The following is a 25,218-nucleotide window of genomic DNA, read 5'->3' on the forward strand; positions in this document are numbered from 1 at the left end:
AATTAAAATCCCAGGGCCTTAGATTAATTTATACAGTTTTAATAGGAAATACTAGCAACCACAGCAATTACCTTTCATCTCCTTAAAAAAATCATCCTTATTATATGTTTATCCAACTTTCCTACTTTATATTTAATATACAAATATTCTCAGTATGGGGCACCTGGGTGATTCAAATAGTGAAGCACCTGGCTCTTGATTTCGGCTGGGGTCATGATCTCAAAGTCATGAGATTGAACCCTACATCAGGCTCTGTGCTGGGCATGGAGCCTGCTTAAGATTCCCTCCCTCACTCTTCCTCTGACCACCCCATACCCCCACTCACACATGTGCATACTCTCTCTCCCTCTCAAATAAATAAATAAAAATTGAAAAAGTATATTCTTAATATGATGTCTAACTTATCTTTCATGCAGAGATTTAATATCTCTTCATAGTCTCTTTAATAAGAATTATTTGTGGAAACTACACAAATGGTTCTGTTGAAAGATGTGTCTCTAATGATTCCTCAGTCAGTGTCTAGAAATCTTTGCTTCTAGATCTCTGACTACCTACCAAGAAAACTACCCTAGATTATAGGTAGGAAGTCTAAGGGAAGTAACTCTATGTTGTACAGCTTGCCCACTGATCGAATTATGCAAAGCACCATAATATCCACACACCATTAAAAGGCAACTGACATCAATTCAGTGTTTTCCCAAGTCCGCATGTCATTCTGCATTCAAAATTAGCATAGACATTTATTTTGGGATATTATAGTATCATTTGGGTATCTAATGCGAAGCTTGGATTTTAACCACTAATCAACCAGCACGACTGGATTAACTAAATGGTAAATTTATAAAGATGATGTCAGTTTTATACCTCAGCATTAATAGAGGCTGAAATTATTGCCAGGGTATTAGAAATCATCAATCATCTTGAAAAACTGAGTATTCCAAGCAGCATGGTAAACTAAATGAAAGGAGCAGTTAAATCAAGTTGTCTACATTTAAAAGTGTCTACATTTTTAAGCCCATACAGCTGAGTAAAGTGTTTGTGGCTGAGTACATCAGTCTTTCTCCTGGGAGAACCACTCTGAATGGACTAAAAGATAAATCATTTTTTTTTTTCCACCTTTAAAAAGCAATATGGGGAGGGCGCACCTGGGTGGCTCAGTAGGCTAAACCTCTGCCTTCGGCTCAGGTCATGATCTCAGGGTCCTGGGATGGAGCCCCACATCGGGCTCTCTGCTCAGCGGGGAAACTGCTTCTCCCCCTCTCTCTCTGCCTGCCTCTCTGCCTACTTGTGATCTCTCCCTGTCAAATAAATAAATAAAATCTTAAAAAAAAAAAAAGCAATGGGTTGACTCTGGGCCTTCTCCCCACTCTATTGCTTAATAAACAACAACTAAAACACCTGAAGCTAACTCCTGCTTGTTGGTCTTACTGGATGGATATCTGAAAACGCTTTCCCATGGCAAAGAGAATCCTTTTTAAACCCAAATTCCATTACTTACATCGGTCACTTCTACAAACTACTTCAGAGATTATGCATTATATTTGATCACTTATTTTAAATACTGAAATTGAATATCTGATAATGAAATTTACTCTATTCTTCAATTTGTTACCCTAAGAGAGGTTTACCAACCACTGGAAGGAATTTTATCTGATTCCAGCAAACACATTCTGAGCAATTCAGTTGTGGGATTTCTAGTCCTCAAATCTAAAGCCCTGTCTTTGATATCACATTCCAAAATCAAACAAGATTTCTTACATTAGCCATGGGAAGAGCAGACTTGCAAACTGAAAGACCAGTGATCTACCATTCAGCTACTACTGGATCCAAAATTACTGTCTATTAGCTTTATCCTGTGAGTTATGAGAGCCCCATAGCTCACACTGAAAACATGCCAAATACCCTAAAGCCTAATAAATAGGAAAGGGCAGGCCAGGGCCCTCTATATCCCCACTCATAAAGTAGGTTGGGCTCATCAGAGTGAGTACAAAAGGAGTTTGAAAAGCTGAGAGCAAGCTGAGATAACAGGGCCCAGGACAGAAAAGTTCAATGGGGAAATGAGGTGGAAGGAGAAGGAGCCAAAGGGAAAAAAAAAAAAAAAGGGAGTCCAATAAGAGCAGTAATGATCAGTGCCCTCAAGGCCAAAGACCAAGGCTGTGAGACATCAGACCTTCAGAGTTAAAGCCAGCTTCTAAGAAGGCACGATACAATAAATGGATTGCAGCTGGATATTGTTGTTTCTTAAGTAAACATAAAATAATTTATTTTTATAATTTGTAGAGGATTTTATAATTTTTATATTTTTATTTTTGTATATTTATTTATATTTATTTATATTTTTATATTTTATAATTTATACTTTGTTGAGGATTTTATATGAGCTTTCACACTTGTGTTGGCCAATGGAACACATCGTTGTTAACCCTGTAAAATCAAGTATCCACGTCTTTCGTACTCTTGCATCATGGATATATATGTAGACTTATCAAAACATTCACACTCTATACATTTGATTATATTTTAGTTTGGAGGTTAAAACTTCAGGCATTTTAGTCACAGTGAAATAGGGTTTTCCAATCTCTTTAAGGGACTCTGACACTTTAGTTGGATTTAAGATCTTTACTAATTTGTACTCAAGATGAGTACATATAAAATTTCCCTGAACCTCTTTCTTTTCCCTGAACTTTTCTTCCTGATTATAATTTAAATAAAATGTCCCATAATTAATTTTCAGAATGTAAATGTCTCACTCCTACTTGCCATGAATCATTTTTTAATTGCCTTATTTCTTGACCTAGTAATTATTGCTTGTCTGAATTACTTTAGTTCTCCCCTCCCCCAATCAACCAATCTGGACAATATGCCGTAACATTATAAAAATTTACAAGTGTATCTTACAAACCAAAATGGAAAGCTATTTTTTATAAATACACTCAATTATCATTTTATGGATGCCTTTATCTAGCAACCATCTATTCAACCTGGAATAAGAAAGCTTCAAATGAGTCTTACATATGGGGAATAATGTTCCCATACCACACATACCATGAAGATTATCTTAGTAAAAGGTAGTTCATACATATCAGTAAATAAATATATTTTCAAAAGTCCCCAACTTTTGAATAAACAGGATACAAATAAAAATCTTCATTTGGTACCAGAATTCTGGATTCAAGCTAAAACCAGCATACAATTGGTACTGATTTTGCCTACAACATACACTTCTCTCTTTTTTTTTTTCCATAAAAAAGATTATTTTAACTTAATTTTCCACAATATGCAAGTGGACAAGAGAGGCTGTAAAGCATACACTGATAAATACCTATCAATTATATGAACTAATTTTGAGAAAATTAGAGAAAGGAAAAATTGATTTTGGACAATGGATCTTCTTCCTTCCTAAACTCTCAAAGCAGATGGCCCACACAGCTCCTTAGAATTCCCTATGTCCCTATGTCTTCACCAAAGCTATCTGGCTTTTCCACTCCTTTGCAAATGTCTTTTATTACTGCACCCTCCACCAAATATTAGCACATGGCCTCATGGCAAGAGTAAGCACATCAGGGTAGAAACACAGTGGCGTTGGGAGTTATAACTGGGTTTGTATCTCAGACATGCTCTTTATTCCTCTGAGCCTAACCTGGAGTATCATTATGAGGGCAATATGCAAAAACCTAAATTAGAGCATGTATCACAATACCTACGATCGGCACCCAAAAAATGTAGTTTTCATCATTCTTTCCTTCACTGAAAAAAGTAAACACGAAGTTCAAAAAAGCCCTGTTATACAAATATTTTAAAATCAAATAATTTAGCCATCCTTCCACCTTAGAGCAACTGTATCAGATGATCTTTTCAAAGGCACTCTTGGTGATATAGCCACACACAATGGACGAATTAACATGTTTTCTATATATTTGTCAAGCCAAAGAAACACACATATATATAAGACTCTACTAGCATCATAGATGAAATGAATAATAATTTAAATAACAACTTAAAATTTTATCAAAGACATAAATACATACTAAGAGATAGTTCAGTGAACATGTAATATCCAAGAAGCCTGAGTTTCAAAGTCCTTGAACATATAAATATAATTGAAGATACACATTCAACCTTGACACTTCCACAAATCCCTTGACAAAGCATACAAGCAAAAAAAATATCAATCAAGAGTTCCTTCGCCCATGGGAGGTGTCTCAGCACCTTCCAAAGCTCTAAACAGAGCTGCTCAATTTGGAAATATTGTCGGATAATAAAATCAGCAGTTACACTAGAAGAAAACAAACAAAACAAAACTTTTATTTGTGACTCCAGACCTAGGGTCATTCTCCTGAGCCCAGGAAACTCTATACCAAAATTCTGGGATTCAATCAATAAAATGTATCAAATTTAAGCTTAATGGCACAAGATGCCAATATTCTAAGTGGGTTAACGAGAAGAGCTACCTTCCACATTGGGACATACTCAGTCTTCCCCCACATTGATTCACTCATAGAGGAAAACCCTTTTGAGAAAAAAAAAAACAAAAACAAGAAACAAAAAACCTGTGTTTTACTTACATAGTTTGCCTTCTCCACCCTCCAAGAGTCTAGCAGTATGATACAAACAGGCATTTAAATAACATCAGTAAAATTAAAATAAATGAACATAATAAACAGAATGTGACAAAAACCTAAGCACGATAAAACGGAGTCCTTCTAGATGAAAAGAAGAGCTTGTTATCTTCACAGCATCTCGGTATCACTAATAGTAATAACCCTCCAGGGCATTATAACTTCCCAGCCGGTATCAGACATAACACAAATTCAATACAATCAGTTAGATGTAAAATACAGACTTAGTAGCACCAATATAAAGATCAGTCAAGCCAGATCCAGTATAACTATTGCTACTCCACAATATTACACAACCTAAGGTAGAGAAAAGATTTTGGTAGGGTAAATTCTACCTTTACCTAAATAAAAGTAAAATATGATTTTACTTCTAGATGCCCTGGAGGTTATAACTGAGTCTCAGCTCTAAGCTACACTAAACTGGCAAAGCCAAAAATTCTCCTCCTATACTCTACAACATACTGCAGGGCTTCGAGGATATTATACACACACATTCATATATGCAGAATCAATTACAGCCAAGCTTGCAGTTTCTATAAAGCATTATTATAAAAAAGTTCATTTTCAGAAACAATTTATATAATTATAAGAGTTGACATAATCTCCATATGTTTTTCTTATTAACATAGTATTTGTCCTCTCTCTGTTAAACCCTGAGGCAACCCAGGCTGCCTGGGGAGGTACAGGAAAAGGAACATACAGGGCAGATGACACACAGGAGAAGGACCTATGGGAGACGGACACGGCTCCCCGTCCCATGGCAAAGAGGAAGAGAAAGGCCACCATCAGGCACAAGAGCCCCACGGTGTCCAAGAGGGCAAAGCCCAGAATGGTGTAGGGGAAGAGCAATTGCTCCAGAGAGGGGTTCCTGCCATAACCAATGATGAGGCTCCCAAACACAGCCCCAGAGCCAACCACCCCTACCATGGCAGCCCCAGCCCCAGTGCACTCGGCTGCTGGGTCCATGCCCCGTGAAATGACTCTGGTTAAGAAGCTGTAGTTAGGAATAAGTGAGGTCAGGGGACGAGGGGCTGCCAAGCTGCTGAGGTTCTCCTCTGTCAGCACCTCCAGCAGGTTTAGCTCCACTGCAGACAGTGATCAACTCAACAGCTGAGAGGTTCTCCTGACCAGCAAGGGGTTGGAGACAAACTTGGTGCAGGCGGACATTTTTTAGGAGATGGGGGTGGGCTTTGGCAGCAGAGGTGCTCCCAGTGCAGAGAAGACAGAGAGCTACTGTAATCCATATTTTATTTATTTATTTATTTGATAGACAGAGATCACAAACAGGCAGAGAGGCAGGCAGAGAGAGAGGAGGAAGTAGACTCCCTGCCGAGCAGAGAGCCCCATGGGGGGCTCCATCCCAAGACTCTGGGATCATGACCTGAGCCGAAGACAGAGGTTTAACCCACTGAGCCACCAAGGCGCCCCTGTAATCTACATTTTTTAAATGACACTAATTACTGATCTTATTTATTGATGTTGACAGAGATCAATAAACGGCCAACACATTTACATAGCAAACTCTGAACACTTGAAGATCTCAAGAAATGGTCGAGTTATTTTACAAGTCCTGTATTATAACTAATACAGAACTCCATGTCACTATCTAGCACCTCGATATGGAAAAACAATTAATTATTTGGTATGGGGATTAGAAATCCTCTGTTCATTAGGAAAACATCAGCCTGATGGAGTAGTTCAAGCAATCGGAGATTCGACTGATTCTGCGGAGAGTTTCTTGTATGAAGACAGAACACAGCCATGCGCGGAAATGAAATGCACCTAAATGCCAAGACCCAGGCAGAATAAGGTTGCTCTACAGTTGCTTTTGTTCTCTGCTGGGTGGGAAGGGCTCAAAGCTGAATAAAGCACACTTGTGCTCTTAGAAGAGGCTGTGGAATTTCCATTGCTTATCACAGCGATCTAGCTCTTTTGTTTGCATTTTAATCAGCTCAGATGAATCAGTTGAGAATACACTTCAAAATACAAATGAAAATTGTGCAATAACCCATATTTTAAGAAAACTTGATTCGGTTTGTCTGCGTTTTATGACAATGGGCGAGAGATCAGAAATCATTAGAGATAGCTTGTTCAATTGCAATACGGGGGGGGGGGGGTATCTGATAATGATAGGAGCTGGACTCCACGGTTCCTCAGACAGAAGCTCTTAGACCTTAGCATATATAAGGTTTACCTGGAGAGGAGGGTGTTACTCTATATTCCCGAGCTCCAGCCAGAGCTTCCGGGTTAGGAGGTCTGGGGTAGAGCCCACGGATTTGTTTTGCTAACCGGCTTCCAGGTGTTGTTGATGGTTTTGGTCCTTGAACCAACCACACTGCGAGGAACACCGCTATATACTGTCCCTCGCTCTGCGATTGGCTGCCTCTGAATTCCAGGATTCCCCACCGCAATCTAGCTCTGGCCACAGCTGAGTCACATGAACAACCCGAGCAACAGTTTGCCAATATGCATTAAAAACTGAAATACTTCCGCCATACAGTTACGAAACCGACCCCCCCCCCCCCCCCACCGCAATGATGATTTGCTATCTCTAGTGTTGTGACACACTAGATTATCTCCAATTATCTCCAGGGGTGATGTAAGAGTTTCACAAAATACTTTTGATTCCATTTTAATTGAATGAGGCTCACATCTGGAAAATGAATGCAAAATTTGTTGGTTAAAGTGAAAGTAAAGAACAGCTGAATCCATTAACTCTGCTCTTATAACCTAAAGCTCTTTGCTTAATTTTGTTAAATTCATTGAGGATTTTGCTTTTAACTCGGACCTTGGGCCTCATTCTAACAGAGCGGTAAAATGCTGTGGTCAAGTTGCGAACTATTTATGGAAGGGTAATTACAAATACGCAAAGGCTCTGATGAACCCAGTAACAGGCAGAGGCATGGTGGCACCGCCACTCCATGCGTAAAGAGACAGATGACTTACACGTCCTTCCTTTCACTAACATCTTAGCTCCAAAATGAGTTATTGAGAACTAAAATGATAGTCCTTAAAAACTGATGATTTATCTCTTCAAGCGAATGGTAATATCTTTTAAAAGAATATTTTTTTTCCCAAGTGGCAGAAAATCGCTCTAGAAACAAACATGAAACATAATCCCCAAGTCTTTGGCGGGGGGGGGGGGGGGGGGGAGCTTATTCTAAATGTATGAGAAGATATTATTCCATACTTTCCCCCAAAACATGTATGCAGCTACTTAGGAAGTTCTAATATACAGGTCTGCTTTTTTAAAAGTCAAACGAGACCCGATATAAATGCCTATCACCCACTTACCACCATGCTATGAGATTCAGGGTTTACAAAAAAGCAAAAGGGGCATAAGGACTCTTTTCTTCTGTTATTAAAACACACGTTCTTCATAGGCAGACAAAGCTAATCTATATGTAGGAAAAATATGTATATAAAAAAATGCCAAGGGGCGCCTGGGTGGCTCAGTGGGTTAAAGTCTCTGCCTTCGGCTCAGGTCATGATCCCGGTGTCCTGGGATCGAGCCCCGCATCGGGCTCTCTGCTCGGCAGGGAGCCTGCTTCCTCCTCTCTCTCTGCCTGCCTCTCTGCCTACCTGTGATCTCTGTCTGTCAAATAAATAAATAAAATCTTTAAAAAAAATGCCAAAATGTCTGACACTACTTTTGCAAAAGAAATATAAAACAGTAAAGACTGAGGATAAGAAGAATAATGGGAAGCTTCTTGGAACAAGGGAGACTTCCACTGGACCTTTTCAATGTGGAAGATTTAGATGATGAAGAGGGAAAGGCAGGGAATTACATGAGCAAAGGTCAGAAGCAGGGACTGGAAGTGAATGGACCTTGTGGGATAGAGTATAGGAAGACAAAGGTTCCTTATGGCCTAGGAAGTATAAGAAATAACTTGAAAAAGGAAAAGTAATGGGAAGTCCTAGAACCAAAGAAGAAGAATCTGGACTTAATGAAGTAGGTAATAGGGAGCCACAGCAGATTTTAAACAAATGATGACAAGATGTCAGTTGTTTCTGGAACGTCAACCGGATAGACTTGAGGGAGGAAGGATTACAAGCAGGGTGAAGGAATAAAGAGGAAAAAGAGATGCCAATTCAAGATTAATATTTAGAAAATACAGGCAAGAAATATAAATGTATTTAGATATAGAAATAAAAGCTAGAAACATTATAGTAATCAAACATGGGGTGTGGGGAAGGGGTGAGCCACAACAACTACAAAAGCAAAAGAAAAAAAAAAACCCAAACCAATAAATTAAATATAGACAAGAAAAAAAGTCTATCTTTTTTTGATCTCTTGAAGTAGGACATTATTTCTGATTATTTCTGTATTTATAAAAAAAATCTAATTGTTTTATATGTATAGTTTGTGAGAAGGTCAGTATTCACAAATCCTAGCTTTACAAGAAGTACAGCCATGAAGGAGATGGAAAGTAACACAATTGCTTGTAGCTTCTTAGATCACAGATCCTTTTGATCTTACAGGAAGGAAGGAAAGGAGGAAGGGAGGAAGGGAGGGAGGGAGGGAGGAAGGAGGGAGGAAGAAAGAAAAGGAAAAGAATGGAAAGGAAAGGAGGAGAATTCACAAAATGTGCATACTGCATCAAATTGAGCTCTGTCTAAACTTCGTTGTCTACCAGCCATTTAATAAATATCTAATGAGAACCAATCATGTACTAGCCATGCATTAGGTACAACGGACAGGGTACAGGTACCTAAACTAAGCTCAGTTGATAACTCCTCCAAGCACCACAAATACATAAGAATCAGTCCTATCCTTCCAAAAGCAGTCATGAACTTGAAAATCAAGCACCAAAGGGAAATCACTGCACTCTCTTGAACAATAAGAAAACTGCTGATCGTTTACTAAAGGAAGTCTGAATTATAGGATGACCAAAAAAAAAAAAAAAAGAAAGGAAGAAAAAAAAGGTGGAATTCTCCTGAAAGTGGAAAGTTTAACTACTGTTTGCCACAATTCCCTTTCATAAAAACTTCTATGTAAAGAGTTTATAGTATAGCTTTCAGAGTTCAAAAAGATGTAATCAAACCAGGTGTTGATTACCAAAGAAAGAAGAGGGAAGGAGGAAGACAGGGCATGCTTAATCTTTTCTTCCAGTGTTATCCTTTCAATAAGAGAAGCATATATTTTCACCAGTTCATTATAAAACCTGATGACATTTACATGTTCAAACACATACTCCATTTATATGAATGCATTGTGATTATTATAATTAAGCTCCTACCTGAAATTTATAATATATGCTGAAATAAATTGCATTTCTTTATTTTGCAGTCTCTTAAACTATATTGGTCAAAGTGCCTTTGGGCATATTCCCTACATATACAAATGTAAATTGCAAAAGCAAATAAATGAACGGGCATGTGAACAACCCGTCTTGTCATTTGTAGTTACCCCTCGAACAGAGGGAAATAAGAAAATAAAAGTAAACAAAAATGGGTAACTCCAATAGGATCTTTAAATTTTAGGTACTCACGGATCAGAAGACTGAAAATCAAGCTTGTTTGACAAAAGGCATAGTGAATGGAATGATGACTATAAAAATTTTATGTAAACTGCTCTATTGTGACTCAACTTTTTTTCAAATTAGGGAAATCTTTTAAAGTCTAAAAAATAAAACTATTATCGACATGAACAGATTAATTACCCAAAAATAAAAAAGTTAAAAAAAAAAACACTATAATACTGGACTAAAGAATCCTTGCCTGAAGAATTTTCCGTGCAATTCCTTAGCATAATCCAAGGTGAGAATAATTATGACAATTCATGATCTAGTCAGCTCTCATCATCTTAAAAAAAAAAATAGTATGTTCAACAGTAAGTTTCAAAATCAAAGTTCCAAATGTCTTTGGCAATATATTTTATTTTGCCAAATAAAAACAGCAGTGATGCTAAAAAACCACATTAAAAACCAGTGAGTAAAGTTTTAAATGGCTTTCGAATTAAATCTCCCTGCTTTTCAATGAGTAAAAACTCAAGTTAAAATAGTGTCAAATTTTATATTATTAAAATTACAATAAAAAACGTGTTACATCTGAATCGAGAGACATGTTAAGACATCTGCAGTAAAGGGGGTTTTTTAGGTATCATCCTACTACGTATAATGTTCAAAATTGACAGTTGCATTGCTTCTCATTTTAATGTATGTGGTTTTGTAGTACAATTAAATGCATCAGACGGAACATAATTAAGGAATGGAACAGTAGTATCTGTTCTATCCTCTTTGAACGTACAGATGCTAAATGATCATACCTCACCAGTACATGCCTACTGCAACTCCTGTTTCACTTTCCAAATGCTCAGGGTTTAAAACAGAGCAGACTGCACTTTTGATAACATCTGCTACAACAAATAACAAAAAAAGAGTGTGAAGTCTGATGAATGTTTAAACAGAACATTTTTTATGGATCAGCTAAATCTTTTCTGCTTTTTAATTAAAAGTAAAGAAAATGGAACTTAATTATCCTGTAAAGATTAGCTTGTGGGCATCTTCCTGTAAATTACTTCTAATTGAAAGCAAATTGTCAAGTGACATTCAAAGTACTGTCCTTTAAAACACAGCTGTTCTACTGCTGATTTCAGTGCATTGCAGTGTTTTCTTGTTACAGTATGGCATATTTGAATATTTTAACAATTTCACTGGTTTTGTATAGATTTCCATTTAACATATCTTAATCACATTTCTTCGTGTAAAAAAGTTAGCATGGTAAGTGGTTTGCCGCATCTCGAACCAGCCTATCATGAGAGCCCTCCCCTGAGGTTTACTTTTTTAGATTTGTTTGCTGAAAGTACAGCTACATCTGGACAACAATGGGCCAGGAAGTGGGTGATTATACTCATTAGACTACAGTCATGGCCCAGATCTGTAGGATACCTGTATAATTAAGTCACACTTAATTGATGCTTTAAAAGACATTAAAAATTCAAGTGAAATTCATACTAGAAACTGAAAATGAACAATTTAAAAAATTTAGTCCTTGGTCTTAATCTCACAAAACAAACTGAGGGTTGATGGGGGGAGGGGGGTTGGGGGGGTGGGGTTATGGACATTGGGGAAGGTATGCGCTATGGTGAGTGCTGTGAAGTGTGTAAACCTGGAGATTCACAGACCTGTACCCCTGGGGATAAAAATATATGTTTATAAAAAAATAAAATTAAAAAAAAATACCAGAAAAAAAAAACCACTTCAATTTAAGAAAAAAATTTTAAAGAAACACGTAAAGGGCAGTATGAAGACGGCTAACCTAGGAATTCTTAATGTAAGACTTTAATATGAAGACAGATAAGATGCAAAGGAGGAACACAAACACATTAGCCCACTACCCTACGTTTCTACTTCTGCCCACTTCCATAAGTATCCTTCCCCTGATTCCTTTGATTGGTTACTATTGCTTAGCACCGTACTCAGCACTGGAGACATAACAAAATCGACAGAATTCCAGCTGTAAGGGACCCTCTACTCCAGAAGAGGAAGAAAGAAAATGAATCCCAGAAAATTTCTGGTTTCGGGGATCCGCTCAGGATTCTGGGTATAGATTGCTTAGAACAACTCAACAAACAGAAGTCCTCACCTGTATGGAGGACTTATTTCAGGTGGTCATAAATGCTTCGAAGAAAAATAAAGCAGCGAAGGGTGACAACCACTGACAAAAAAAGGAGGCATGTCCTCTATGGGGTGGTCAGGGAGGACCTCTCTACTACCGTGCCTCCTGAACAGGGAACCCCGATGGATTTCTGAGAGTGAGGCAGACACACTGTGCGTAATGACGGTACGGAGAGGAGCCCCTTTGGAAGAGTTAGGGAAGAAGTCTGATACTCCAAAAACACAGCTTGTGAAAGGCCCAAGTTAGGAAGGTAAATGATTTTTCATCATTTTAAGTTTGAAGACTTACATGTTTGCTTAGCTAGTAACATGATTCAAACCATGAACCCAATGAATGCCTACTTTATATCCCCAGGTAGTAAATTATGTTCCCAAGCTGTATATTTAGCTCAAACAGTATGCAATACATGTAATTTACTTTTATATTATGATACAGAAATTATTTTCTCCATAGCAAAATAATCTGCATGAATTGCCCTTACTCTAACCGACTGGTAGAGATAAGTAAGTAGGGATGTAGGTAGGTAGTAGATGGGTCTGTAGGCAGACAGAGAGATAGATAAGATCTAAATATTAACATCCAAGATTTTTTTCAATAAGCAAAAAAGCATTCTCTAACAGTACAGGACAAGTCTTTTTTTTTTTCTTTTTTTAAGAGTTTATTTATTTTTTGACAGAGAGAGATCACAAGTAGACAGAGAGGCAGGCAGAGGGAGAGGGAGAAGCAGGCTCCCCGGGGAGCAGACAGCCCACCCCAGGGCTCGATCTCACAACCCCGAGACTTTGAACTGAACCAAAGGCAGAAGCCTAACCCACTGAGCCACCCAGGTGCCCCATAACAGTGCAGGACTAAGTGTTAAGCACAATTTGAGCTCATTTTTATACCAGTATTTGTGGTGACTGTCTAAGAAAAGATAACTACAAAGCAAATTCTGACCTGTACTCTCATCTGCTCAAGCACACTAATATATCCAGAAAATGAAAGGGAACAGAAAGAGAAAAGAAAGACAGTGAAATGAAAACTTTGGATGTTTTTTAAAGTCACTTCAAAAGAACTGGTAGACAAAAAAAAAGGAGTAATGCCTGAACTTGTTTACAAATTAAAGTCATGTTCTTCCTTAGTGTTGAAATGATGTGGGCTCATGTATTGCCAATATCATAAATCTCACTAATTATCTTTAACAGAATTCACTGAAGGGGTTTTAAAAAAACCTATGTACTAGTAATTATATAAATTATAATTGAGATGTAGAAAATACACATTTTAAAGTACATGAATTCAAACTATAAAATTAAATTAAGATACACAATTTAAAGCAATACAAGAAGCAAGCGTATTTTAGTTAGGCGTGTTAAACTAAGCTTCCACTATGGTCACAAAATTAAAATGTCATTTTATGAAACAACATCGAAAACATCCAGCAATGCACAAAATTAGCACAACAGTATCCACTGTGCACCCAATATTTGGTCCCAAACTTGAGATGCATAAAGTGTAAAAAAATTAGGCACCAGTTGGCTATAATTAAGTCTAGCCTTAAAAACAAAATCAAAAACAAAACAAAACAAAACAAAAAACTAATTTAGCAGACTTTTTCACTTAAGCATGCATAAGGACCACCTGAAGGGCTTATTAAAACCCAGATTCCCAGGCCCCTCCCTCAAGGTTATGGACCAGTAAATCTAGAGTAGAATTTAGGAATCTGCATTTCTAGTAGGCTTTCAGAGGAATGCTGAGAGTTCTGGATTCTAGAGAAATGGCAATCATTTTGGATAACTAGTTTCTCCATTAATTAAATACTATAAAGTTTCGCTTTTATATAAAATTGAATCATTTTATCCAAAGGGGGAAATGGTGACCTATCTTTTCACACGGAGAATTTTGAATATAAATTTTAAAGGAGACAAATATTTGGTTTGAGGAATAAAGAAATATTTCTCTTCCAGTAAATACTCCAGATTTCACTTATTTATACTTTTAATCAGCAATATTATTGGGAGCCACACTTAATCACTAAATACCTAAAGAGAGTGAACACAATTTCAGGGTAACCCAGATTCCAATGAAAGGAGTCTGAGTCAGATCTTTAAATACAAACCTGATGCCAGTTAAATTTGATGTAAATTTTAAATAAAAAAATTGAAATAAAATAGAATATGGTGATTCTTATACCAGGGGAAATATAGTTCAATTTCGTATCCTCCAAAAGTCCCCAATAAATAAATAGTATGTTAAAATATCTATTAAGGCAAAAACCCATTCATTTGTTCAGTGCCCAAAAGAAATTAGAATTTGTTTAATTTTTCTTTGTTCCCCCCCACCTTGAGAAAGCCATCCTTTTCTTCTTGCTACCAAAAACCTTCCATTTCCTTTAACTTTCAGCTCAAGGTTCAATCAATACAAAGCTTTCCTATCTAACATCTATACTAGTCTATTTATCTGATTATTCCTCTCCAAATATTTTCATGACTCAAGTATTTCATGAACTTTAGAGTGGAACCTTCTATCTCTTTTTTGTACTAGAGTATTCAGAATAAATGGTCAATGAGGAGTAGACTGCCATGTTTCTGTTCATTTTCAACACACACCCTCAACCGAGGAAATCACTATTACACACCTGAACTGCTTTAACAGACTCCCAGAGGCTGCCTGCCTTCAGCCTTTGTAATTATTTTTCAATGATACCAAACTGTTGGATTGTTCGATCCCTGTGGAAAAACTGAACACTAATATTCCAGAATCAATGAATTCTAGAATTTCCAAGAACACAGGAACTCTAGAAGTCTAATGCCAAAGCTGCAATTGTTTTCTTTATCCTTTCCTTCTGCACCCTAACTTCCTACATTGCAGACAGCCTTTAATCCACTAATCTTACTGATTGAAATCTATTCTCTGAGAAAAACCTAGAAGCAAATGACTATATGCATTAATATAGTCATTGCAGTAACAGTTATAAAACCTGGATACTAGCCAAATGCCTTAAAATAGAAGGTTTAGATAAATCAGCTGAGAGGCTACAGAGCAGAAATGCAAAATGAAAATCATTAAGACCATGTAAAAGTATGGAAAATACTTCTTATAAGCACAATATAATTATATCTATGACTGTATATATAAATATAAAATATAGAAAATGGAAAAACCAATGTACTGTGATAGGTATTTTTGGTTTCTATTGTTTTTGTAAAACACTGGGGTCAGTACACACCAAATACGGACTTCTATATCTTCTATATCTCCATCTCTGGAGTTATGCAATATATGTAATGAGCTTCATCATTTAGAATGATGAGGCAGAGCTTCTAGAAGGTCTTAAATTACCATAAGTTTCATTATGTTCACCTTACATGGGGCATAAACTCTTCACTGAGAATTTGAGTAAAGGTTGTAATAAAACAGAATTTCTGGATAACCATCAGTTAAGTTTAATTAATCAAAATACCTAATGGTTCATTCCAGGTTTTACCTTGTATTGTGTACCAGGATAACTAAGAGCAGATGGGTTTTGTTGTCACATTCTTTGTTACAAGGTTTGTATACAATTACAGACCGTATTACTCAGGCCTTCAGAACTGAATGGGAATTGAGCAGCTGAAGTCCAGGTCATTCCTTTGAAAAGGAATGTCTTCCAGCTATTTTTCTTTCTGGTTATATTGAATTTTCATATGGATCTAACTACGGATAAATAAAAGCCAGAATAGCTCCATGACTGACTTATTCTCTTTTTAAAATTCTGGCATTAAAAAAAAAAAAATCCAGTACCTAATCAGTTAACATTAATGGGCTCAAAGATTTTGCATGTCTACTAAATAATAGTACAACCTTAGAGTGGGACAATTTAAACCCAGACTCCTTGGGCTCATTTATCATCTTTTTCTGTAACCCTATAATAGTTCTTTTGGAACAGAGGAAGAAGATAAATGGATCCCTGAGAAACAAATATTTACAAACCTTTTGAAAATGCATTTTAAGTAGGAAAGGAAATATTCCATTATCTACGCTGATCATGTGAGAATTCACGACACAGGATCAAGTAGAGTGTGCTGTTCAACCTCATAATCGTTTGCAAATAAAATCAACCAATTCCAGATTTCAAACTTATAAATGAAATTCCAAATCCCAGTCATCTTTTTACATAATTACAAAGGGCATTCTGATTGCCTATTCTGAAATGGATTATCTACCATATGGAACATCTACCAGTACCTTTATTGGCTTACTGTTGGGCAGACTCCATCACCTGACCCTTGAAAAGAAGCGAACAGGAGTTAAAATGCAAAAAACATCAATGGTAAATTCCAGTCTCCAAGTTTCACATGATCACAGCACACATTAACCATTAATATCTTTTTTGTTTTGTTTTGTCTTAACTGGAATAAGAAACGCTTCTTCTAGAATAACAAGAAATTACTTGGAAAGCTGAATAATACAAACAATAGCCTCAATTTTTCATTTCACTTTGCTTGTACAGAAAAAGCCATAAGGAAACACATCAGCGTTTTGGTCGCAGCTATGGCCACGATGAAAATCTGATGTGTGTCATTTAATCAGACACCACAGAAAGAACAGAGAACCCTTAATTCCTGGAAAAGCAATTCAAATCATAAGATGGTAAATTATAATTTTTGGCTTCTTATACAAACGCCTTCATTAAAAAAGACTATATAACCATGTAAAGCATGGATTATTCAGCATTATATATGTATATGTATATATGTACATAAAATACTATGTTCTATTGTTACTGTTTTCTTGGTCCTTAATGTATGATTTTTCATCTATCCACACAGACTATGATGAGATTTGTGAGAATCTTGAAAACCTAACAAAATGCATAAGGAGAGAAAGAATTCCTGGGTAGGATTTACTCCCATCAATTGATCCTGTCCCAACACTTCATATGTTTCACGCAAACACACGCACGCACGCGCATACACACACACACACACACACACACTTCTCAATGTTCTCAAGACTGGGGTAAGGGCATTTTAGAAATGTAGCTTAAGAATACCGAATTGATATAATTTATCAGGATCGCCTGTGACTTCAACATAACCCTTAATGTGTTATTTTTTGCTCTATCATTTTTTTTGTTATTATTTTTAATATGGTAAACATGTCCAACGGCTGTAATATGTTTCCCCAATCCCAACGTGAATGATAAAGACAAGCTACTAATTTGAAATTTAAACACTTGAATAAGCCGGAAGGGGGATAAAGCTGAAACTGTAAGAGAACACAATGGAATGGAAATTGCTCAGACTAACTGCAACAGGGCAGAGCCCTCTGACAGATGGCATGCCACAGAAAGAAGTGAGAGTAGGTCAGAGGCCACCTTTGGGGTCCTGTCACTGCTGGTTGGCTACAGCATTCCTCTTCCCCCTACCTACTAGCTACTACTAAATGTTACAACATTACTCATCCTGTTGGAAATAAAACCTGTTGGAGACAGGAGAGACTGCTCTGAACTGAGACCTTCATACATCTCCCATTAAATAAGTTTCTTTTTCCCAGTAAGTTTTATGGATGTACCTTACTAACTTTCTATAAAAAACAGTAATGTGTTAAGTTTGTGAGACTATGCCAACTCTAAGCTAAACCTCACAAGCTTTGAGAAAACAGGTTTTTATGGATATCAATGATTGACTAGAAGTTTGTTTTTTTTTAAACAGACTTTTTTATTTTGAAGATCTTATTTATTTGATAGAGATCACAAGTAGGCAGAGAAACAGAGAGGAGGAAGCAGACTCCCTGCTGAGCAGAGAGCCCAATGTGGGGCTGGATCACAGGACCCTGGGATCATGACCTGAGCAGAAGGCAGAGGCTTTAACCCACTGAGCCACCCAGGCGTCCCCAACGACTAGAAGTTTTATGTTTAATATAGACTTCAGATTCATGATCAGTAAATTGAAATTTTAATGTTAAAAGAACCATCAGGGGCATCTGCGTAGCACAGTTGGTTCAGTGTCCCACTCTGGGTTTCAGTTCAGGTCGTGATCTCGGAGTCACGAGATCGAACCCCGCATCAGGCTCTGTGCTGAGCACTGAGTCTGCCTGAGACTCTCTCTCCCTCTCCTTCTGCCCCTCCCACCTCTGTCTCTCTCTCTTTCTCAAATAAATAAATTTTAAAAAAATAATCACACTTAGATTGAATACTTTCTTGAAAGGGTATATAAAAGGCTTTCAGTAAGTTTTTCGATCTGATGCCTAAGAGTTCCTGAAGGGATTTTGTATTACCTAAAATTGTCTGAAGTTTTCAAAAACATACTTTCTCAAAGAAGTGAACAAAAGCCCCAGATTAATCCCCATAGCTCTTTGTTTAAAGTTGTATGGCATGCCTCTCCTAATAGTTCATTCTGTGTTATATACAGAGTTGCCTCTGGTTTCCTTAGACAGTAAGCCATGAGTGGACAGGAACCATGCTCTGAAACGGACTAAGTTTTACCAGGTGGTTATGTGCCAGATCTAGTAATAGGCATTTTCACCTACATGGTCACATCTTTCTCTAAACCACTTTTGCTTTTTTCTTTTCTGATTTTATAACAAAATGTCTCCTTGATATGTCTGTGCACATATTTTTAGAACAGGTCTACTGATGTAGAGTCAACACACAAAAAATGACACATATTTAATGTATGTAATTTGATGAGTTTTGACATATGCATACACCTGTGGAAACCATCACTACAATCAAGATGACAGATATATAAATCATCTCCAGAAGTTTTGTTATGTTGCATTCATTGGATCCCTCCATTTTGCAGCAAAATCCTTTTCACTGTTAAAATGGAGTTATGAAAAGAGTCCCCCCAACCTGGTTCAAGCACTGGATTTGTCAATCACAGTCACCCTAAACCTAAGAAATGTCTCTAAAATGTGGTTAATTGTGCTTGTCCTACATAAAATAGAATAAGGCAGATAAATAATGTAAACAGTTAAATTGAACGTATACAAAATGTCCAACAAGCACTATGTGTTATGCCTATCACATAGGAGGACTCTCAAAAGTTTTCTTCCCTTCTCCAGAAGTAATATGTAAGACACATTTATATTTATAATAACTTCGTATCCCTGACTCCCAAGGATATACTGAATGAAGGTCAAAAATGTTTGCATTCTCCCTCCTGTTAAGTTTAACTCCATATGTAACACCTAAAGCAAGCACTCCAGGAACTAAGTCTATCCACTTATCTATTAGAATATCTATACCGTGACAATATTTAAGATCTGTTTTTTTTTCTTTCTTGTTTTTTAAGCTCAAGAGAAATCACTTAAATATTTACCAATTTAGGGTATATTGTAATTAAACACTAAAATCAGAAGACATAGACTATTTAGAAATAGTCATAGGCATAATAAAATAGATTTTTAAACAGAAATGAGAAAAGAATTGTACATTCTAGAAAATGATGAAATCCCATTTGAGAGTTTGAAATAAGTCTATGTGCTTACATACAGCGTTCATCCTGGAATTATTAATAATGTTATAACAGAAAATTTGCATTTTCAATCTCTCTATTAAACCAATCTCCACAATGGGGACACATAAAGAGAATGAAATTTGATCTGATTTTTTTTAAAAAGATTTTTTATTTATTTATTTGACAGAGAGAGAGATCACAAGCAGGCAGAGAGTGAGGGGGAAGCAGGCTCCCCGCTGAGCAGAGAGCCCAATGTGGGGCTCAATCCCAGGACCCTGAGATCATGACCTAAGCTGAAGGCAGAGGCTTAACCCACTGAGCCACCCAGGCGCCCCTGATTTTTTTTTTTTTTTTTTTTTTTTTGCATACCGGTTGAGTTCAGTCAAGCTGGATAGCACTATCTCCCACTGAGCCAATAGGCTTGGTAGAAGATGTGAAAAGATCATCTGCTAGCTAGCCAAGTGCTTGGAGGAGTTTCCATACCCTTCAGGAAATATGAGCTTCCCTTGTTAGAAGAAATGATGCTACTTAAATGGGAATTCAGTCACAGCACATCTGACTATGTCATCTTTGAAATCATAGAACTTTTTTGAAAAGAAGGACCCACAAAAGCTGCAGATATCAGCACAGAAGATAGAAACAAGAATAAAATTGAACTTTGGCAAAAAAAAAAAAAATGCAGAGCACTGAGATATTTGTAAAAAGATACCAAAAAAGCTCCAGGTTGCTTGAAAGCATAATGTTTGGTAACCTATTATTATCAATTAAGATAGAGGAAAACTTCTTTCTTAGAGATCCTTAGAATTTGTCAGCTGCCCTCACTTGATTGATGTCAAAGTGATTTTATCTCTAAAGTATAAAAAATGTCTTGATATCTTCATACATAACTTAGTTTCCTAAGCAATGAGATGCACACAATGACATAACCTGTTGCCTTTGCCATAGGTATAATACATTCATATATTAGACTGCAATACAGTAATATGATTTTCTTAGATTTGAGGGATCATAATCACTGTTGGTCTTTGTTTAAATTATTTCTTATTCAATAATAAAAATGTCTATGCATGTATGGCTATAAAGAGGCATATTTTATATCAGCATTAATTATTCCTTCAAACAGATAGTTGAACCCATAGTAAAATCATCAAATTCCTCTACTACATAATTTGAGCATAATTTGATATAAGAGACAACAGCGTATGCACCTTTCTATTTGTGGCACTTAGAATTACACCACATATAAAAGGGGTAAAGAGAAACAGATCTAAGAACTGGGAGATCTGAAGCTTATACAGTTGGGGGGGTTCCCTCTGTAAAAGGACACAAAATTGCAAATACAAAGTATGTATGAAAGCAAATATTTATTTAGAAAGAGAAATCAGTAAACTGTAAATGTTAAAAATATGACAATTATTTTTCCAGCTCAATTTCCCCTTACCATGATCCCAATTATGCCTGAGACTGTTTTGAAGTATGACAGAGGGAAATTTAAAGAGAAATGATATAGCAGTCTTACTCAATTAGAGTTAAAACAGCTTAATTTTGAAATTTTTATAAAAACATTAGATCACCTGAACACACTGCTTGAGCACTTCCCAACGTCATAAAAAGGGTCCCAGTCAGCCAGGGGCGCTGACATCTTGAGCTTGTCTAGACTCTCTAAGTGTTGACTATTATAATATAACAATGATAATGAGGACTTTCATTGATAGATACCAACGAAATGATTTTAGAATTGAACCCGGAGACTCAAAACACTCAAAGTCCTGTCTAAAATGTGGAATCACCCAAGAATCTACTCTTGTTTTGCCTCTGAACTCCTCAATCCCCATCACCCTTTACCTTCCAAATATCCATTAAATAATAAAATACAGAAAGTGATTATCCAGGCAAACCTTTGCTTGCTTTCTTCCAGAGACAAGTAGCTCTCTACCTTACAATGAAGGCCATTCCATTTTGAATATTTCTAAGTGCTCTACTGATGCTGAACCCAAATCTGCCTTTGGTACGTAGAATGCAGACCCAGAATGCCCTTGGGAATGATTTCTTCTGAGCTACAAAGAAGGCTAATTCCTGTTCCACATGAGTTCCTCAATTATCTGGATATAGCTCTCAGATGAAACCTATATTTTTATTTTACTGTTAAATATCTCCAATTCCTCCAGCTATTGCCTTGTTGCTAACACCCTCCAGACATAGCTGAAATTTAAGAAGGGCATGAACATTGAATATAATACCCTAAATTGGCCAGTATTTAATACTGGCCTAAATGGCCAGTATTAAAGCATGGCAGGACCCCTTGTTAAATACTGAACACTGTAGAATCAGTCCAAACTCCCAATAAAGACTCCCAATTAACTGAAATACCTCTGAAGTTTTAACTTTGGTAGCATATACAGTTCCCTCTTCTTGTCCTGTATTTCTACAGTTGACTTTTTTTAACCAAAATTCAGGATGTTATTAAATGTCACCAACAGTTTTAGAACATCATTCCAGCGTACATAGTTTTGAAAGTTGATGCTTCCATTAAGAGACATAATGAAGCCCATTTAAAAAAGAATAATTCAAAATTTGGGGCATGTATTAAGTCTGTCCCTCTCCATCTTCAAGCACTTGAGTCTGTTGAGTCTCCAGAAAAATCAGTGATATATTTTTATTGGTTCATGTACCAGACCCAGCAGTTTAGGCAAGAGAGGCATTGGTAGAGATTTTAAGGAACCCAGAGATCTATTACTCCACACTTAGTTTTCATATCCTGAAAAAAAAATAATAGTTTGTAACAATGAGATTGAATTGGTTGTTTCTCTTTCAAATAGAATCAACACAATTGCAACTGATAAAGAGAAAGCAAGTTCTTTCGGCAGGGAGTGGGGGGGGTTGCCTAAGGGATTTTTTGTTTTGAGTTTGACATAAATATAAGATAAAATAGAAGAACTTATATTCCTCTGTAAGGACTTTTTCAGCCTTTTCCCTGTGGGTCTCTTACTCATCTTATTTAAAGTAGACAGTCTAGTCCAGATGAAAATATTAATGCACCATTATTAGTAAGTATCTAAATATCTCAAACATATCTCTTGAATTTGGCTTTGTGTCTTTTTCTTTTTCCAAATTACCTATCTGTACTCAGCTTGTGCTTCCTTCTAGACAGATTCTTCCAGAGTTCTCCTGGAGCAACTGTGCTTCCTAATTCTTGGGTAATTTCTAAGAGAATATGATAACACCTGCTCCAACCTCTTAACCCATTTAGGCTGACTGAATGAATGATTCAACATAGATCATCAACCTCATTTTCTCAAAGGAGAGTTTGATACTATAATAAATATATGTGGCGGAAAGTTTAACATATCAGTTAAAATAAAACAGATTTCTTTATAATCTGCATATCCATGGAAACAGACAATAAGGTATCATTAAATGTGGAGATGTCTTCAAAGAGTACTGTCAACTCATCTATTCCTACCCAAGAAGACATTTATTTGTAATCTTCAGAAGCATAAAGCTCTTTATGTCCAAAGTTTGGGTGTTTTCCCCCATGTTCTCTCTGAGCACAGGAGTACATTTACTGATGCTGGCAAATGCCTGAGTCATTTCATTAAGCCATCTCCAGCTGAACAATCCCAGTAAAGAAATTCTTCCCCCAAACGCCTAATGAATCTTTCCCCGGGAGAGCAAAAGTGTAATGCTTCAAAATGTTTCCAATGCCTCATGGTCCCAAGGAGCTCTACGGGTTTCTGCGGTCACACACGTCCACTTGCATTAAGCAGTGATGCATGTTATGCAAAATAGAATTAAATTGGAATTAAAGTAGAACTAACATGACTTCAAACCTAAAAAATTCACAGCTGGTACTCCAACAATAATGATAATGCTCAATAACAAAATTTCCAAGGATTATCACTTAATCTAAATAGTCATAAATATCCATTCAGAGAAAAAAATATATATATACATATATAAAATGACATCAATTATGTTAATGTTACAGATTTTCATAAAATATAAAGGAAACTACTTCCCATAATATTGACAGAATAATGTAATTATTGATGTGACTAATTATCCCTCATTTGTTGAAAATATTCATGTAAATACCACGTAAACAAACAACGTCTGAAAAATCCTAAGGCATCGCACTGAGCTTCCTGAATCAGGTATATCTCTGAGAATAAAAGCCTCGTGATGGTGTATTCTATGTCTGCCTTGGTAACTCCATTTTCCCTAGAACCTAACCATTTCTGACACATTTCTCCTCAAAATTTTGTTCCTTAAAATCTAATGGTCCCCAGCATGTTTTTTCTGGCCTCCACACTATTCAAAAAGGTAACCACTTTCCGTTGGGTTGTTGGGGCCTGAGGTGGATCACCGTGTCTGGGAGACATCTGTCCCCTCACCTTTGAGAGTAGTTCCCAACAATTTATAAGGAAAGATTAATTTTCTTGTTCCTTATCAATGGCACCTCGTTTAAGAAATTTTTGACTAACAGATCATTTAAGGATCCCAACACTCACTTTTGGCCACATTATCCTATTTGGTTTTCTTCATACACTTACCCCAATCTGAAATTATCTCATGCATTGACTGAATTACTGTTTAGAATATAAACTCGAAGAGAGCAGAGAACTTACCTTCCTAGGGCATGACTGACCTCCACACACAGAACAGTGCCAACCAGTCTCAGAGAAAGATCACAGTACATATTTGTTAATAGAATAAACAAAACTGTAGAAAAGAAGTGATACAGAATTTAATTAGCAGCCTCCATTATTTGTAAGACACAACGGTAAGTTTTTCAGAAAAAGAAAAACTACAACCTTAAATGGATTTATGGATTTTAGAGCAAGCTATATTCTGACCTGAGGAATATGAAAATATGAATTCTCAAATCAAGAAATATATTTTGGCATCACCTTCTTAAAATTACTCAAAGATTTATATAGTTGTCGGAGTTTCTCATCAACATGGATTAGAAAATGTCATCCGACTATGTGATAAATCCCATGACTCATAGGAAATAAAATGTTTTAGTTGTTCTGGGCGGGTTTCTGAGTGATGACCTTCCACTTTCTATTGAACTTTTTAAAACACTGAAATTACCTACTAGCCTCAAAGGTTTTTAGACTAGGAACGACCGGTGTAGTCACGTCACCCCATTTCACAGATGAGAATCAATTAAGACCCAAAGCTTCAGGGATTGTTCTTAAGGTTACCCAAAAGGCTAGAGAAGTCTTTCATTGCCACAGCTCTGGCATCTTTCTCATTGGCTCTTTCCACTTTCCTAAGAAAAAACACTTTGTACAAAGCATGGTACATAAGAGGAGCTCAATATATGTCAGTTTCCTTTATTCCTAGACTTCCATTTGCTGGAAATAAATAAACAAAAAATCTAAATTTTCAAATCCTGTCATAGATCTTAAGTTAACCCTGTGGTTCTTTAACACCTCCTTGATAGCATCTGTTGTGAAAAGTTGTGGAAAAGTTGTGCTGGGGAAAACCAAGATATTTCAAATAAGAATTCACACTGAAACAGTATTACTGTTCTTAAAAAGTAAATA

At 36.6% G+C, this 25,218-nt stretch overlaps 1 protein-coding gene and 1 pseudogene across 2 annotated transcripts in view; both read right to left on the reverse strand.

The window, feature by feature from the left end:
• ZFPM2 (zinc finger protein, FOG family member 2) overlaps positions 1-25,218 on the reverse strand; it is a 453,035-nt gene that overhangs the window by 406,392 nt on the left and 21,425 nt on the right. The gene's annotated exons all lie outside the window — the stretch shown is intronic.
• On the reverse strand, positions 5,184-5,841 carry LOC116868250 (annotated as a pseudogene).

This window comes from Lontra canadensis, unplaced genomic scaffold (assembly GCF_010015895.1).
Source record: "Lontra canadensis isolate GAN:19392208 unplaced genomic scaffold, GSC_riverotter_1.0 scaffold15, whole genome shotgun sequence".
Taxonomy (NCBI): domain Eukaryota; kingdom Metazoa; phylum Chordata; class Mammalia; order Carnivora; family Mustelidae; genus Lontra; species Lontra canadensis.